The 19,089-nt window shown below is 40.0% G+C and overlaps 1 protein-coding gene and 2 long non-coding RNA genes across 3 annotated transcripts in view; 1 reads left to right on the top strand and 2 right to left on the bottom strand.

Annotated features, from left to right (window-relative positions):
* LOC309841768 (3 beta-hydroxysteroid dehydrogenase/Delta 5-->4-isomerase) overlaps nucleotides 1-19,089 on the top strand; it is a 394,070-nt gene that overhangs the window by 312,838 nt on the left and 62,143 nt on the right. The window lies entirely within an intron of this gene.
* LOC309841770 overlaps nucleotides 1-19,089 on the bottom strand; it is a 100,190-nt gene that overhangs the window by 22,798 nt on the left and 58,303 nt on the right. The window lies entirely within an intron of this gene.
* LOC309841771 lies at nucleotides 4,493-13,951 on the bottom strand. Its single transcript, XR_014299303.1, has 3 exons — nucleotides 13,832-13,951; nucleotides 12,640-12,786; nucleotides 4,493-4,746 (listed from the first exon to the last, which is right to left on the bottom strand). It is a non-coding gene; the product is annotated as an uncharacterized lncRNA (long non-coding RNA).

The following is a 19,089-nucleotide window of genomic DNA, read 5'->3' as shown; positions in this document are numbered from 1 at the left end:
AAATCAGTACTGTTGGACATCAACCTCAGTGCTCCTCCTGCCCCCATCTCTTTGTCTCTTAATTTCTTTTCACTATCCTCTTACCCTCACGTTTCCTGGTCGATTTGTCGCGCCGGCCGTGACAGCAGACCCCTTCAAAGGCCTAATGGACCTGAAGTTCTTTCTTTGCTGATTAAAAATATTGCTCATTAACCTTTAGGACCCTAAACTTTGGCTAGGGTGGGGCACAGAAGAGGTATACTGGAAGACCACATGCACTGGGGAAGGGAGGGCAAAAGAATATCCTTTCCTATCAAATCTCTGTTCTCCTCCAGACACATAGCCAGCCAGCACCACTGGTTTCCTGTAAGATTGTTCATGGTCTTGTAGAAAGAACAGATCATTCATTTGAACAAGGAACAGGAAACAAAATGGCTGCCCTGTTTGAATGAAGCCTTGGGGGTTAGATCTTTCGTCATATACTTGACTGGGATGTCAGGAGGATTATCCTAAAATTCATTCTAGGAAGGGGATGAAACATAATGACACTTATAAATCCTTTCACCCATAACACTGACCATTTTCTAAATAGGAATCATGACACTTCCCTCAGTCTCTGTAACTATAAACTTCAGAAAATTAGGAAGAAAATAGGAAAATGATAGGAGGAAGAGGAGCATGGTGGGACAGATGAGGTGGGTCCATTGGTGAGTGGTTTTCCTTTGTGTGTGAAATTATCTGTGTCATCAGTTCAATGACCATTTATGGCCATTTCTATTAATTTTCCAAAATCTCTTTTTTTATTCTTGGAGAGCCCAGAAACTTACTTTTTAATCCTTCCCCCAGTTTCTCACCCAAGAGAGTTCTAGGAGCTCACAGAGCTGCAAAGAGGTTTGTAATTATTTTCTGGAAAAAGAACCTGGCATCCACCACTGTCACAGGTGGCCCTTCATAACTTGACAGCTCTCTTGACTTCTAATGCAGTGAGGACCTTGCCTAGATCACCACTGTCCTCCACACAAAGGCTGCAACTCTCCTGGGCTTACATTGCCTTGTTTAGCCATCAGTCTCTAGAGCACACACACTGGTGCCTGAGCACTGGTCTAGAGGTGCTCCCAGAAGGAACCTTATCAGTTTGTGCCCAAACCACTCCCAACACTAATAGACAACATCATTGGTCCCAATTCTCCACATCTCCCCATATCTATGTCCTTTGCCATGTATCTTGGGAGTTTCCCCCACTAAAGGGCAAAGTATATTTCCCTATCTCTTAAATTTGGATTTATCGATGTGACTTACGTTGGCCAATAAAAAAGAGCAAGTGACAGTGTGCCAATTCTTAGACTAGGCCATAATGAGGCCATGCATTTTTGCTTGTGGAACTGAGTTGAGTCACTCCAATCAAGGCCAGTCTAGATTAGCTAAACTTCAACGAACCAGTATATATTTGTAAAGCCTATTGGAGATTGGTGGAACCATGAAGCTGAACCCAGCACAGATCATTATACCCTAGTCAACCTGCAGACTCCTGGCCTAAATGGTGCTTACTGGTTTTTCCACCAGTATTTTGTGGTTGTATAGAATTAACTGATCCATGGATCACTGGCTTTGTGTTGAGCTCAAGCCATCAATCTCATTCCTCCTTTCCTCAATATAATTTCATTTTTAGGGACTTCACAGATCTTCCCTATCCCTGGCCTTGGTTAGGACTAATCTGGCCCACCTCTGGTAGATCACTATTACTTTGATTCTTGGGACACAAGGTTGAGATCTCAGAAGGTCCCGGAGACCCTTTTGCAAATAATTATAGACTCTTGCCAGAGCTGCTCTTTCCAAGGAGATAGGGAGTTTTATGAAGGCTCAAAATCCAGAAAAATTCAATTATATCCTCTCTCAAAAAATTATAACCTGATCAGCCCTCTGTTATATAACTAACAGATTCCTCAGAATCTGCCTATACAGAGATCTGGAAGCTCCTCTGGCTGGAAAAAAGTCTCTGACAGTACACTGTATTATATAAACTTAAGTCTTGGAATGGCATCCAATTGTGCATATAATTATAAGGTAATGATTTTATGAAGTACTTTCACATTCAAGAAAACTGAAGCATTGAAAGCCTCTCTATCTGGCCAATTTCAAACACCTAAGGAAAGACAGAGCCAAGATCAGATTGAAAATCTTCAAGTTTCAAGTTTTCCATTCATGTTTCTGGACATTTAAAACCATGCTGGGGTTGAGCACCTGGGCGGCTCAGCTGGTTGAGCATCCAACTCTTGGTTTCGGCTCAGGTCCTGATCCTCAGGGTGGTGGCAATGAGCCCCACGCTGCACTCCATGCTCAGTGGAGAGTCTGCTTAGGATTCTCTCCCTCAGCCCCTCCCCGCTCAAATAAATAAATTAATTTTCTTAAAAAACATGCTGTGGTGTCTGAGGGAGCCCAATTTACACCACACTCTTTTCTGACCTTGTTCTGTACAAATTAACTGGCAAATGGCGATAAAAAAAATACCCTTTGTTTCTAATAGGGGCCAGGTTGGGAGCATATGGCTGTCTGTTAGCTGAGTAGATCTGCCAATGCTGGACCCCAATAAGGAAAACGATCTCTCTGCTAGAAGAGCAGAATAAAATGCTGCTTCTTTGTGAGCAACTCACCTACAAGAGGAACATAGGTGCAACTGAGCCGAGCATGCCCAGATATACCAGTTGGTTAAGGTACTCCATTCCCCCTTGGGGAATTATGAGTAATGGACTGAAAAAGGCCAGGAGTTACACTAAATGAGCTCCCTTTAACAAACAGAAACATCATGAGTTGAGTAAAAATGTTCCTACAGTACCTCAGATTTCTCTAATATCAATCTAAGTTAGGCTTCATTAATCAAAGCCCATATTTCCCCCACATCCATAAAGCGAGATTGGTAGGTCTTCTGTCTCTATGTTAACAAAGACAGTAGTAATGTTTCAAACCTTGAACAAACCCTGAGGTGCTGTGAAGCATGGGGTGTCTACTGGACGATCCTGAAATCACACCACCATATTCAACCTTCCATTCTGCTTCTTTGTAAAGTGGACCAGGCTAACTCTGCCTGACACAAGGAAAATCCTCTGTTTCATCAATTTGTTAGACACTATTTTAATTCTAGAAAACTTGTCGTTTCCCATCTCATACCCACCTTCAAATGAGCAATGTTCTTTTAGGCCCAAACTGGCTCATCTTCTTCTAGAAAAATCTGTGAGAAGAATCTGGATAATAAATAGCTTGCCATTCCCTGCATATTCACAGTACATTACCTATTTAAGCTATTTCTTAGCTCCTTGCAGCCAATTCATAAATGCACAAATGAATGTTTAGAGAATAAGAATTGATAGATGGATTCCCCAAACCAAGGCAGCAAAGATTACCAATTGCCAAAGGCTTTTGATAAAGTAGATGGAGGGCAGGAATGGTTCTCATCAGATCCTGTCTCCACCATCTTGATTCATCTACAGTGAAAAAGTAGGAGGGTATGGTGTGGAAATGTGTTTGTGTGTGTGTGTGTGTGTGTGTGTGTGTGTGTGTGTGTGTGTGTGTGTATGTGTGTGTGTGAGAGAGAGAGAGAGATTCAAATTGCATTTTTTGGCTACATCTCCCATAAGATGATTAAAGAACTTTAGCTCTTTGCAACTAGCTCAGCCTAAAGTTTGAGTATGCTTTTCTTTCCAAATATGGTTCTCATTTGCTTTCAACCTCATTCATTTCTTATTATTTGTCTTTTAGAGAAAAAGGCAGCAAGAAAAATCAACCTTGGGCTTCATTAATTAAGGTTTGCATTCTTGCTGGTATATTTCAGAAAGACCATTGGTTCTTTTTTCTCCACTCTCTGGAGAACCTTATAATGTGGTTCTATTCATTCATCAGGGCTCTATACAGCCTTGTGGCATGTCTGGGCTTGGTGGCTACTAAATTCATTTTCATGTGGAATTATGGACATTGTATCAGTGTATAAAACTAATATTTCTTCCTGCAGCATTCCAGCAAGCAACCACTAGGATAATCTTATAAATCTTCACTTGGAAGAAGCAGAAGCAGGGATTTTATCTCACTTTGTGATTTCCATAATAAAGAAAAGGAAAAAGGTAAGCATTAGTTCTCTCACCCCTTTCCCCCAACTGATCCAAATAGCAAGCATTCTAGTTCTGATTCCCCATTTAATTGTTATGTGAGGTCCTGACCCATCTTAAGCTCAGTCTCATCTTTCATGATAAACAAACAAACAAAGAAGGAAACTTTGGGGTTATCTTCCAGAATGTGGAAACAGACGGAGTCTCTCAAATTTGCCTTCTCAAATCTCTTTTCCTTGTCACATTAATGCCTTCTGGAAAGGCATTTACCCAAGCCCCTTTTGTCATAGGGTTCATTTTACCCAAGCCCCTTTTGTCATTTACACCGAAATAAAACTTTCAGGCTGGATTCCTTAGGTAAGAATGGATCCTAAAAGAAAGTTCTCCATCATAAATATTGTCAATAGACACTATTCTGCTCAAGGCATTGGTGTGGGTATTGTAGGGATTCAGAGATGAACTCATTGTGCATACTAAGGGGTCCATAAACAGGACAAATATGGAACAGAAAAAGGAGAAGTAGAAAGGATGAGAGAGAGGGCAGGCAAAACACACTCCTTTGTGAAGGTGTATCTCACTGTCTTTGGTTTAGTTGACTCTTCACATATCATCATAATTCTAAACTGCTTCTCCTCTAGTTCAGGATTCTTCTATACGGTCTCATTGCTTCCTAGGAATAGGGAAGCAAAATCAGCAAGCAAAAAGAAATTCACAAAAATCAATTGGCTGAAAGCAAATGAACCAAAAATTCAGTTTTGTAAAATCATTAATTTGTTAAATGATCAATTTACCAAACTAGTAATTACCAATTTTTTTTTCCTATTACCTACTTCTAGAATTTATAGCAATTCATGTTGCTTGAATTGTTTCAACAGACTTGTAAAATTTTCCTAAACTTGGTTTCTTAGAGGCCTTGCCACATCCAGAGCCACTAGATATCACAGAAGAATTCTACATATAAGAGAGCTTTATATATGTATACCCTTGATTAAAGAGTGGTCCCCCACTTTCTGGGGTGTTGCAATGCATAGTTTTGAAAAGGATGCCTAGGAAGAAATGTGGGGTGGCTATGTGGCCAGGTAGCAATGCCAAATCAGCCAGGATCATGCATGAAGGGACAGATGGGGTAGTCCTCATAGGCAAGTGGGGGGCTAGACATAGAAGAATTCTAAATGTCAAGTGAGTAGGTTTGAAATTCCCAGGAGGCTCTGAGTACACTAGAATTCTAGGCTCTGAGCACTAGAATGGCAAGAGTATGATGACACCTGCAACAGTGCATGCCACACAAAGACATACCCAAGACATACCTGTTGAATGAGTGAATAGTCCACCTTAAGATACTCCATGTTTTTTTGCTTCAACTTGAGTAACAAGTAACCAAGCTCTTCCTTAAAGCAAAAGCCAATTGCACTGATAATAGTTCTGCTTTGGTTAGATAGGGGCCATAGCTGCATCTCTCTAACTGGAGTATGGGACTGTTAATGGTTGTGATATTATTATTTAATTAACACCATCATTATCATTTGACAATGAGCCATGCTGTAGAATGGAGCATGGAAAGTGCTGGGCCCATGACTCAGAGGCTGATAATTCAAAACTATCCTCTACTACTAACATTTAAAACCTAGGGGGGAGGGGAGGGTTAGCAGTGTAGAAGGATCCTGAACTCACTTCATCCCAATAACACAACAAATCTACAGGTATCGATGCAACACTTCCCTCAAAAAAGTTTCAAATAAAGTAAAATAAAATAAAATAACCATTAAAAAAAAAAAAAAAAGGACAAGAAATGTAGCTAACCAGTGCCTCCACAGCAATGGATAAAGGGCCACAATGAGACATGTAGAGGAGATAGAGGCATGGTCTTGCAAGAAACCCCACCCCAGGCATAGCCCCCCACAGCTGGGAGAGATCTCATAATACAGAGCTCATCTCTGAGGATGGGTGATTTCAGTCCCACATGAGGCACCCCAAGCCTTGGGATCCAGGCCAGAAAGATAAGCACCCAAGTGTCTGGCCTTGAAAAACAGTGGGGCTTACTTCCAGAGTACCACAGGGCTATAGGAAACAGAAAATCTGTTCTTTTTTTTTTTTTTTTTTTTTTTCTAACTTTTTATTTTTTATAAACATATATTTTTATCCCCAGGGGTACAGGCTCGCTTTGCCACAGGGACCAGTTGAGCTCCTGTTCCCCATACATCATGGCTGTGGCAGAGCAAGCCAAAGCCAGTAGGCACATGCAGCCCACACAGATGCCCACTGAGCACGTGGCCTAGTGGCCAGGAGGATTGTATTTTTGGGCCCCAAGTGTCTGAAACAATCAGAGAAACAATTTTTGGCAAGCTACCACCCCTTGAGCACTGCACAAAGAGCAGACTGAAACACACCCCCATTCTTCATGTGGAAAAGGCCTATCGCTTGTCCTAGAGATCAGCCTGAGGAGCAGTTTCATGTTTGCAATACATCCAGAAACTACAAAGCTGCTCCCAGGGAATGTAGGTGGGAATACACCACACTAGCGTCCTCCCATGGTCTCATCACAGCTCACTGATAGCTCCCAGAAGGAGTTTATACATATCTGAAGCTGTAAGTTTCGAAACTGTCACCTAGGGGACACCTTCCATATCTCCTAGTCTGAAGGTAAGCCTGGTTTATAATTACCAACCCACAGGCCAGTACATATTTGCATACTTAAAAAGCTGCTGCCTGAGGTTCTAGGTTACAATGAGCCTGAAACTGGGCACTGCCTGTGATCCCTTCCTCTGGAACACTGACGGGCCTTGACACATCCTCAACAACTGGGAACTATCAAGATCAAATAAGGCTAGTGAAACAATCACAAAGGTCCAAGAAACAAACAAAAGTAGGAAAAGTTTGAATGATGAGTTTCATCTCCTACTTAAGTTCACTCCTTCAAGACTAGGAGAGATAGTTATGTTGCCTAATACAGAGATATGGAGAGTCAAGCAAAATGAGTAGACAAAAAAAAAAAAAAATTAAAAAATGCCCCAAATGAAAACAAAACTTCAGAAAAAAGACCTTAAAGAAACAGAAATAAGAAATCTACCTGATAGAGGTCAATGAAGTGGTCATAGTAATGCTCACTGAACTCGGGAGAAGAAAGAATAAACACAGTCAGAACTTCAACACAGAGAAAGAAAAGATCAGAGAGTACACCAAACAAAAATTACAGAGCTGAAGGATAAATTTCTGAACTGAAATAAACAGATTACAGAGCTGAAGAATATAATTTCTGAACTGAAATATAATTTCTGAACTGAAAACTACAGTTCAACAGCAGATTGTTGTTGGAAGAAGCAGAAGAATGGATTAGTAACCTGGAAAGCAGGGCAGTGGACATCACCTAAACAGGGCAGCAAAAAGAAAAAAGAATGTTAAAAAGTAAAGATAGCTTAAGGAATATATATATATATATATATATATATATATATATATATATATAAACACACACACACACACACACACACATATAGTTATATATGAACCTTATGGTAACCACAAAGCAAAAATCCATAGTAGATATACAAAAGATGGTGAGAAAGAAATCTAAAGATAACACTAAAGAAAATCGCCAAACCACAAGGGAAGAGAGCAAGAGAAGAAGAAAGGAACAAAGAGGAACTACAATAACGACCAGGAAAAAAAACAAAATGGCAATAAGTACATATCTATCAAAAATAACTTTAAATGTAAATGCACTAAATTCTCTAGACAAAGAATATAGAATGGATAAATGGATTAAAAAAAAAAAAAGACCAACCCATACGTTGCCTACAAGAGACTTGCTTCAGATCTAAGGACACACACAGACTGGAAGTAAAGGGATAGAAAAAGATGTTCCATGCAAATGGAAGTGAAAAGAAAGCTGGTGTAGAAATAATTATATCAACCAAAATGAACTTTAAAACAAAGGCTGTAAGAATAAACAAAGAAGAGAATTATATGATTAAAAAAAGTCAATCCAAAAAGTATATATAACATTTGTAAATATATATGCACTCAACATAGAAGCACCTAAATATATAGAATAAATATTAACAGACCTAAAATGAAAAATTGATAGCAATACAAAAACAATAGGGAATCTTAATACCCTACTTTCATCAATAGATGGATCATCCAGACTGAAAATCAAAACTGAAGCATCAGCCATCTGACACATTAGACCAAATGGACTTAATAGATATATACAGATATATGCAGAAAATTTCATCCCAAATCAGCAGAACACACATTTTTCTCAAATGCGCATAGAACATTCTCCAGGATAGATTCCACGTTAGGCCATAAAACACAACTCAACAAATTCAAGAAGATTGAAATCATATCAAGCATCATTTCTGACCACAATGGTGTAAAACCAGAAATCAATTATAGAAAGTAAACTGGACAAAATGGCAATTATGTGAAGATTAAACAACACGCTACTAAAGAATCATTAGATCAACAAAAAAACCAATGGAGAAATTTTTTTAATACCCAGAGACAAAATGAAAATGGAAATAAATTCAACAGTACAAAACAGTACAAAATAAATTCAACAGTACAAAAATAAATTCAACAGTACAAAACAGTACCAAATATATGGCATACAACAAAAGCAGTTTTTATTTTTTTTTTAAGATTTTATTTAATTATTTGACAGAGAGAGATAGCAAGAGAGGGAACACAAGTAGGGGAGAAACAGTGGGAGAGGAAGAAGCAGGCCTCCTGCCAAGCAAGGAGCCAGATGTGTGACTTGATCCCAGGACCCTGGGATCATGACCCAAGCTGAAGGCAGACACTTAAGTACTGAGCTACCCAGCTACCCTGCAAAAGCAGTTTTAAGGGAAGTTTAAAATAATACAGGCCTACCTCAAGAAACAAGAAAAATCTCAAATAAACAATCTAACTATACACCTAAGGGAACCAAAAAGAGAAGAAACAAAGTTTAACTTTAACAGAAGAGAGGAAATAATAAAGATCAGAGTGACATAAATGAAATAGAGACTAAAAGGCCATTAGAAAAGTCAATGAAACTAAGAGCTCATTCTCTGAGCTCTTAAAAGGAAAACTGACAAACTTCTAACTAGACTCACCATGGAAAAAAGAGAGAGGGCACAAGTAAATAAAATAAAAAATGAGAAAGTAAAAATTATAATTGATATCACAGAAATACAAAGGATCATAAGAGACTACTATAATTATAAGCCAAACAAATTGGACAACCTAGAAAGAGAAATGGACACATGCCTAGAAACATACAGTCTTCCAAGACTGATACAGGAAAAAATAGAAAATCTGAATAGACTGATTACTAGTAAAGAGATTCAATCAGTAATCAAAAAATCCCAAAAAACCAAAGTCCAGGACCAGATGGCTTCACTGGTGAATTCTAACAAACATTCAAAGAAGATTTAATACCTACGCTTCTCAAACTCTTCCAAAAAATTAAAGAAGAGGGAATGTTTCCAAAACTCAGTTTACAAGGCCAGCATTACTCTGATATCAAAACCAGATAAAGAGAGCACAAAGAAAGAAAATTACAGGCCAATATCACTGATGAATATAGATGGGAAAAAATCCTCAAAAAATATTAGCAAACCAAAATCCACAATACATTAAAAGGATAATATGCCATGAACAAGTGGCATTTATTCCAGAGATTCATGGATGGTTGAACACCCACAAATTAATCAACATGATATACCACATTAACACAATGAAAGATAAAAAACCATATGATCATCTCAAAGCATGTAGAAAATGTATTTGGCAAAACTCAACATCGTTTATGATTAAAAAAAAAAAAAAACTCTCAACAAAGTGGGTATAGAGGGGAATGTTTCCTTAATATAATAAAGGTCATATATAACTAACCCACAGCTAACATCATACTCAATGCCTTTAAGGCCAGGAACAAGACAAGAAAGCCCACTCTCACCACTTTTATTTAACATGTATTGGAAGTCCTAGCCATAGCAATTAGGCAAGAAAAATAATAAAAGTCATCTAAGTCCCAAAGGAAGAAATAAAATGTCACTATAGATTACATGATACTATACATAGAAATCTTAGAGACTCTACCCCCCAAAAATGATTAGAACTAATAAATGAATTCAGTGAAGTTGTAGGATACAAAATCAATATACAAAAATTCGTTGTGTTTCTATACACTAGTAATGAACTATCTGAAAAAGAAATTAAGAAAACAACCTTGGGTGCCTGGGTGGCTCAGTGGGTTAAAACCTCTGCCTTCAGCTCAGGTCATGATCCCAGGGTCCTGGGATCAAGCCCCACATTGGGCTCTCTGCTCAGCAGGGAGCCTGCTTCCTCCTCTCCCTCTCTCTGCCTGCCTCTCTGCCTACTTGTGAGCTCCGTCTGTCAAATGAATAAATAAAATCTTAAAAAAAAGAGAAAACAATCTCATTTACAATTGCATCAAAAGGAATAAAATACCTAGAAACAAATTTAACCAAAAAGGTAAAAGACCTGTACATTGAAAATTATAAACACTGATGAAAGAAATTAAGAAGACAAAAATAAATGGACAGATCTTCATTTGTTCATGGATTAGAAGACATTGTTAAAAATGTCTGTACTACTCAAAGCAATCTACAGATTCAATGTAACTCTATCAATAATCAGGCATTTTTCACAGAATTAGAACAAATAATTCTAAAATTTCTATGGAACTACAAAAGACCCCAAATAGCCAAACTTGAGAAAGAACAACAAATCTGGAAGTATCATTCTTCCTGATTTTAAACTATACTATGAAACTATAGTAATCAAAACATTGGCATTGACATAATAATAAAGAGATCATTGGAATAGTATAGAGAGCCCAGAAACAAACCCACACAAACATGGTAAATTAATTTATGACAAAGGAGTCAAGAATATACATTGGGGGAAGGACAATTTCTTCAGTAAACGATGTTGAGGAAACTGGACAGCTACATGCAGAAGAATGAAACTAGGCCACTATCCATACACCATACACAAAAATTAATTCAAAATGGATTAAAGACCCGAAGTTAAAACCTCAAGCCATAAAATTTGTAGAAGGAAACATAGGTGGTAAGCTCTTTGACATTGGTCTAAACATTGTTTTTTGGATCTGACTCCAAAAGCAAAGGAAATCAAAAGAAAGAATTTAAAAATGAGACTATATGAAACTTAACAGCTCCTGCTCAGGGAAGGAAAGTATCAACAAAGCAAAAAGTCAACCTACTGAATAAGAGAAGTCAATTGCAAAAAAAGAAAACCTACTGAATGAGGGAAGACATTTGCAAGTCATCTATCCAATCAGGGGTTAACATCCAAAATATATAAAGAACTCATACAAGTCAATAACAAAAACAAACAAACCCAATTTAAAAATGGGCAGAGAATCCAGATAGACATTTTTCCAAACAAGACATGTAGATGGCCAACAGGCACATGAAAAGATGTCCAACATCACTCGGGACTATTATCAAAAAGATAAGTGTTGGAGAGGATATGGAGAAAAGGGAATCCTTATATACCATTGGTGGGAATGTAAACTGGTGTAGCCACTATGTAAAACAGTATGGAAATTTCTCAAAAAATTAAGATGAGAAATACCATATGATCCAGCTATCCTACTTCTGGGTATTTATCTGATGAATATGGGAACATTAATTCAAAAAGATACATGCACCCCCATGTTCATCAGCATTATTTACAATAGCCAAGATATAGAAACAACCTATGTTGTCCATTAACGGGTAATGGGTAAAGAAACTGGATAAAGAAATTGGGGTGTATGTACATGATGGCATATTACTCAGCCATTAAAAAGAAGGAAATCTTTCCATTTGTAACAACATTGTGAGTATTATGCTAAGCAAAACGAACCAGTCCAAATACCATATGATTTTACTTACATGTGGAATCTAAAAAAAAAAAAAACCAAAACATATAAACAAACAAAGCAAAAACTCATAGATGCATAGAACAAAATTGGTGGTTATCAAGGGGGAAGGAGACTGAGCAGGAGTGAACTGGATGAAGGGGCTCAATTATATGGTGACGGATGGGAACTATACTTATGGTGATCACTTTGTAGCATACACGTATATCAAATTACAGTGTTGTACTCCTGAACTTATATAATGTTTTATACCAATTTTATTTCAATAAAAATAATTTAAATATTAAACAAAACTTAGGGGGAAAAACTATTTGGTATCTAAAAGTTAAACTATTCAAGGAGTTATAAAAATGTGTATAAAATTTTATGTCAATTATACCTCAATAAACAAACAAACAAAAAACAAAAGAAAAAACCCCAGTGTCTATAAAATATTAATTTCATTTTCTTGTTTCCCAATCATTTGTCTATTGGGTGATTATAAGCAAGAAGATGAGAATGTTTTGAATGTGTTCAATTCCACTGAATTTGAACACTAAACACAAAGTACTAAGATCTTGATATAAAACTGAGGTCTGCCTCTTCCTAGCGGTACACCCTTGAATAAGTTTCTTATCCTTTCTGAGCCTCAGTTTCCTCAGCTGTAAAACCCATAACACTTACCACAAAATGTTGTTCTGGAGCTCAAAAGGCACAATCCCTGTGACATTTAAATGAGGTGCTCCTTCTCTCACAGCACTCATGGATTCTTTCCCAGAGAGTACCTTGTCTATTATTTGGAATTGGTAGGGCCCGACACTCTTGCTTCCTCTGCTAATACAAATTATTAAGATCACTATAATTAAAAGGAAATTACATGGGAGATGTATCAAACCAGTAGATATCCATGGTCTTTGAAAATTCCTCTTGCTGCCCAGTTCTGCATGTCTTCCACCTGACTCGTGGGCTAACAGAGCGAGCACCATCACGCTGCGGCTCCCACTGTCCCAGATGTCCCCACCATGCCACCTTCCCACCAGACAGAGGGTCTCCTTTCTCCTCCTTCCCGGGACTGTCTGCCCCCAGCTCTTTTTGCTGTATGCTTGCCCCTCCCCTTTATCCTGAAATCCACAGACCTTATGGAGAGAAGGGGCCTTGCTAACCTCAGCTGTCTTTCTGCTCCTTTTGTCCCTCCTCTGGTGGAAAGGGACTCCTTTCGGCTGTTTTCAGTCTCTGGGTCTTAGGACCACCCTGGCCACAATCAGTTAGCTCATCTTATTCTCTAATAGCAAATTCTCTTCCCCACATTGTCCATCCACCCATTCCCAGTGTTATTGTGGCTTCTAGTTCCAGGTCCATCTTCAACTACCTCTCTGAGGGTTGGGTTCTCATTTACATATATTTAAATTCATGTAAATTGCATGTGTGTGAGTTACATATGTATTATATGTGATACATACACACGAGCATATATACATCCAATATAGCGCTTGACACTTTGAAGTTCTTTGATTTTTGCCTTTGTGTCATATTCTCTATCTACCTGTTCAATACAGTAGCCATCAGTCACATATGGCTATGTAAAGTTTAAGTAATTAATTTTGAATAAAATTTAAAATTCAGGTCTTCAGTCACATGAGCCTCATTTCAAGTGCTCAGTAGCCCCATGTGGCTGGTGGCTCCTATAGGAAGCCACATCTGTTGGGCAGCATTCCTCCGCATCATTTCTCCATATCTTTCTGTGTCTGTCCATATTGTTATCACATTTAGGAACCCAGAGGGATCTATTTTCACTTCTAGGAAGTATTCATTCTTGTTCGATTCCATTCAGCAAAACCCAAGACTAAGATGCATCTCAGCACAGACGGGACCTTACCCCAGTTTCTGGATGGGGACAGAATGGAGAAGACTGCCAGCAGTTAGAAGGAAGCACGGGTTCGCTGCTTCCCCTCGCCAAGATTCAGCCCCTGGCTTCTGCGTGGGCGCTGGGAACTCTGAGTGAGTGGCAGTGATGACATGTTTAATGAAAGGTAAATATTTATGGTCAGTCTCCAGCAGATGTACTCTGTGGGTGGGTGTGGGGGTGGTTGGGTCAGCAAGGCCATCAGCATAGAGGCTGGGATCCCATCGTGGTTACTTTGTGTCTCACTTGATATGCTGCTGTGTGCCTAAACTTGACCCTGTTGCTCTGAGATCACACCAGGTAGGGAACAAAGCAATCAAGATGCTGTAAGCAGCCAGAGGACAGCAGTGTACTTGGACCTGGAAAAACACACTTTGTGCTGCTCCTGGAAACTCCCAGAGCTGCACGGCCACCCAGTCTCCTGGGATGCTGCTGGCATCTAGTGGAAAGAAAGAGAAGCCACTGGCACATAAAAGTACTTGGCACTCACACTGGGAGGGTCCCATCCAGACCTCACTCTATACTGTGAGGTTTGCCTTGGACACCCTCTGCTCTAACCAGAGCACTGGCCAGCAAATAGAGAAGCCACAGGAATGGAAAGATGTCACTCCAGTTGTACCCACAGCATTTGTTCTCAACGTTATTAGACCCAACACCCTCTTTTTGTAATATATATTTAGTTTTTGCCCCCCTTTACCATCCTATAATTAATTTCATAGGTCATATACTACCTATGCACATTGTTATAAAACTCAATATGATGTCCTAACTGTGAAAGAAAGGTGAAAAGATAGTAGCATGTGACTTTCAAAAATGTGTTTCAATATGTATATATTCACACATGAACAAACTAGAACATACAATTGGATCACATGTTTGCACTTGCATAAAACGATGGTGAACCTAAGAGAAGTAAGAACATCAGGAGACACTCTCTGTTAGAAATGCAGGAAAGTAAAAGAAAATACAGGAGCAAGCATGCTAGAATAAAGCCTTGTACTCCGATAAATCCTAACAGACCAACCTGGTTCTTTGTATGTAATAAGATAGAAGGAAGTCACTTTCATGGAAGAGAAAAGGAGATGGGTTTCCCATTGGGATCAGTGAAGAGTGAAAATGAGTCAACAGTGTCGGGAGGGAAGACATAAGGCATGATCAAGAATTCAGCAGAAGCTGGAAGTGAGGAAGAATGGGAAAGAGAGGCAGGTGCTAAGAATCCACGGAAGCATGGAGGGAGGGCTGAGAATTCCCCAGTCATGGGGGATGGGAGCTGGAGCGGGCTTATCTGCTCTTTAGTGTTCAAAAGAGGGTGGACCCATGTGACCTGGGCTACACATCACAACCCAGGCACTGTTGCAGTCACCTGGTGAGCTTTATCGGTGGACGTGGTACCTAGTTCAACAGAGGTGGGTTGTCAACTGAGTAGCTGCGCTATTTGAAAAAACTGCCATCTGATTAAGGGAACACTTGAGTGTCCCAAACCAGTAGCCTGCTTAACAGTGAGGCTCCCGTTTCCTGAGCACCTATGGTGACAGGTGCTTTACACACATTACCTGATTCTTGTTAACAACCTTGCAAGGTATTTTCTTGTTATCTTCACTTCACAGGGATGAAAACCCAAATTTGGAAAGTCAAGTAAGTAGCACAGTCAAGGGGCACCTGGGTGGCTCAGTCAGTGAAAGGGTTAAAGTATCTGCCTTGGGCTCAGATCACCATCTGGCAGGTATCCTGGGATTGCCCAGTCAGGGCTCTCTGCTCAGTGGTAAGTCTGTTCCCTCCCTCCCCCTGCTTTGTGCACGTGCACACATTCTCTCTCTTTCTCCCTCAAATAAACAAATAACATCTTAAAAAAAAAAAAAAAAGTAACAGCGTCAAGCTTTTGGTAGGATACGGCAGTCAGGATTTGAATGCAGGTCTATCTCGTTTGAATCTCACACCCACCATAGCAGGAAAGTGGGGAGAAATGAGAACTACTGTTCCCACTTTGGTTTTGCGTCACCTGACGCCAAGAGAGGTGATGTGACTTCCCAAATGCCACACAGCTGTCTGGCTGTGTCCCCATCCTGACGCCAGAGTCTGTATCTTTCACACCATTTATGTTTTGTCTGTGATCTTTACTTTGTATCTTATTTTAGGGATCTCAGACATCAGCCGAAATCTCAAGCAAATTAGTCAACTCTACTGGCAGGATACAAGCATGGTAAATCATCAACTGTTTCACAACAGACCAGAGACTTAAATGTCATTCAGGGCATTTAGTTAAGGTCTGTGCTCAGTATGGGAACAATTAGCTAACGGACTGCAAATAAATTTCTCTTGATTACTCAGGAATGGGATAGCGACTTGTTGCAAAGGCACCCTTCAGCTGGAGGGTGATTTGCCTTGAACATCTCTCATCAGATTGGTTGTTGGGTTTGATCCCGGATGGTGGGCTGAGCCATATCGCCTTCCTCCTTTACTGCTCCTCAGACATCCTTCCTAAATCTGCATGCTGTGCCCTTTTACTAACAAGGGCACTAAAGCATGAAGCATCTCTTAGGGAAAGAACACTCAGAAATCTGTTCTTGGGACCCAGTGTTATGGTTCTTTGAACTGTTCTAAGTGGTGATCATGCGCTAACAGAACAAACCTACACGAAGACAAAGGACTGAAAATTTTGTACCCTGGGGTTGGGACGTGAAATGGTATGAACCATTGGAAGGAGTTTTTCTAACTAAGTTAAAAATATACCCACTCTGTGACTGGGAAGTTTTACTTTGGGGCATCTATCCAAGAGAAATGCAAACATGTTCACAAAAGAGATAGCAGAGTGGGGCACCGGGCTGGCTCAGGGGGAAGATCACGTGACTCTTGATCCTGGGTTTCTAGTTCAATCCCCATGTTAGGTGTAGATATTACTCAAAAATAAAATCTTAGGGTGCCTGGGTGGCTCAGTGGGTTAAAGCCTCTGCCTTCAGCTCAGGTCATGATCCCAGGGCTCTGGGATCGAGCCCCGCATCGGGCTCTCTGCTCAGCAGGGAGCCTGCTTCCTCCTCTCTCTCTGCCTGCCTCTCTGCCTACTTGTGATCTCTGTCTGTTAAGCAAATAAATAAAATCTTTAAAAAAATAATAAAATAAAATAAAATCTTAAAAAAAAGGAATTGTGTAGGAGAGAGTTCATAGCACTTCTATTCATAGTAATTCCCAAACTGATAACAACCCAAGTGCCCATCTATAGAGTAATGAATAAACAAATTTGAGTTATGCTAACATAAACAACCCTAGGGGTACCAGGGTGGCTCAGTCAGTTAAGCATCTATCTGCCTTCAGCTCAGGTCATGATCTCGGGGCTCTGGGATTGAGCCCCGTGTCCGGCTTCCTGCTCAGTGGGGAGCCTGCTTCTCTCTTCCATAGCTCTGCCCCACTCCACTGCTCATTCTCTCCCTCTCCCTCTCAAATAAATAAACATCATACAAGCAACAACATAAATGAATCTCAAAAGCATTTTGTGGAGTGAAAGAAGCCAAACGTGCATAAATAATCACTTAATGGATTCCCATAAACTGAAATTCTAAAACAGGTAGAACTTAGCCACAGTGACAGAAATCAGAGCAGTGCTCGTTGCTGCGGGTAGGAAGGCACTGACTGGAAAGAAACAGGAAATTTTGTGTGATGGAAATATCCCACATCTTGATTGTGTCAGTGATTATACCGGTGTTGTCAAAATTCATCAAACTGTACATTTAAAATGAGTTTGTTTTACTATGTGTAAATTATACTAGAACCTAAAAAGTGAAGCCTGAGATGGTTTCAACAACTGGGAAACCAGAACCGTGTCTATTTTTGGTCCTGTCTTCTCTTGCATTTCTTTTCTCCTGCCTCAGACTTGAAGTGACCAAGAATCATACAGTGGAGAGACTGGGGCAATGGGGTCCAATTGTAGCTTAAGGTTTTAAAATTATAGTCAACCCATGATTCTAGAAAGTCAGTCCGGTTTGTGGATCAAACCGTTTTGAAGCACACCCAATGCTTGCTGCCACCTCCCAGCGGAGTATAAGAACAGCCCGGCAGCACGTTCAGAGAGTCTGAATCTCCCTACATCAAGGAATGACCCTTGAGCGCCCACAGAATACTTTCAGGGAAAGAGGACTCACAAATTCAGTGTGTTAAGGGGTAAGGAGAAGGGTAGTTTCGGGCACCTGCTTTCCAGAGGCACCAAAAACTCCTCTTACCCAAAGTGGTATGGTAGGCTTAGAGAGTCCAGCTGAGCCCAAGGTAGCTCATTCAGCATTTATAATGGCGGACTCCAGTGGGAGTCAGTGGCGTGTGAGCAAGCAGCTGGGGGACTGATCGAAATCTTGGAACTTAATAAAGCTATCTTCCAAGAAGCTGATTCAACAGAATGTGTGCTCGCTTGGAATTTGCCCCCTGGATCTCCGCGTGTCATTGCAAGTTCAGAAATGTGAACCTCGGGCAGTGCTCCAGAAACCAAAGCTATCCTGACCTTTGCATTAAACTGACCTTACTCTTGTGGTGGGACTCGGAGTAGTAAGGAAAAAGAGGAAGGTGAAGTTGGTAAAAATGGGAAGGAATGATACTGGCTGCATACTATGCCTGTTTCTTTGAGAACTCGGGTTGTAACATCTGTTTCTTAATTCTACAACAAATAATTGTCCTGTGCCTACCATGGGACAGGCCCTACATTGGGCCATGGGATTCAAGAGTCAACACAACATGGTTCCTGGCCTCAAAGAACTCAAAATCCTGCAAAAGCCGCCACCATAATGGACCACCTGGAGTAGAGTGTGACAAGTTTCACACATACACACACACACACACACACACACACACACACCCCACACACACTGCCAGCTCTGCCTGGCAGACTGGAGAAGGCTTCATCAATGGATAGACATACCAACTCAGTCTTAAGGGCAAGTAGGAGCAATGAGAATATTCGAGAAAGGAGGAATAGCAATTACAAGGCACAGGCATGAAAACAATGTGTTTTGGTGCAAGTAGAGGCCAAAGTTAGTCATCTTGGAAGAGAGGATGCTCCTTAGCTCAGTGATCAGATTCAAAATGTCCCCAAAACACTGGATTAGACTCAAACTTGAGAATCGACTTTCAACCAGATTCAAACTATGAATCTAGTTATGAGACCTATATGTTATATCTATTACGAGACCCTTAAAAGCATTCTCTCATTTCCTTCTCATTAAAGTGTGGGAGACGTTATAGGAAACTGAAAT

This window comes from Mustela nivalis (assembly GCF_964662115.1).
Source record: "Mustela nivalis genome assembly, chromosome: 10".
Taxonomy (NCBI): Eukaryota; Metazoa; Chordata; class Mammalia; order Carnivora; family Mustelidae; genus Mustela; species Mustela nivalis.
Note: the sequence above shows the minus strand (reverse complement) of the source record. Positions and strands in the feature narration are given on the sequence as shown.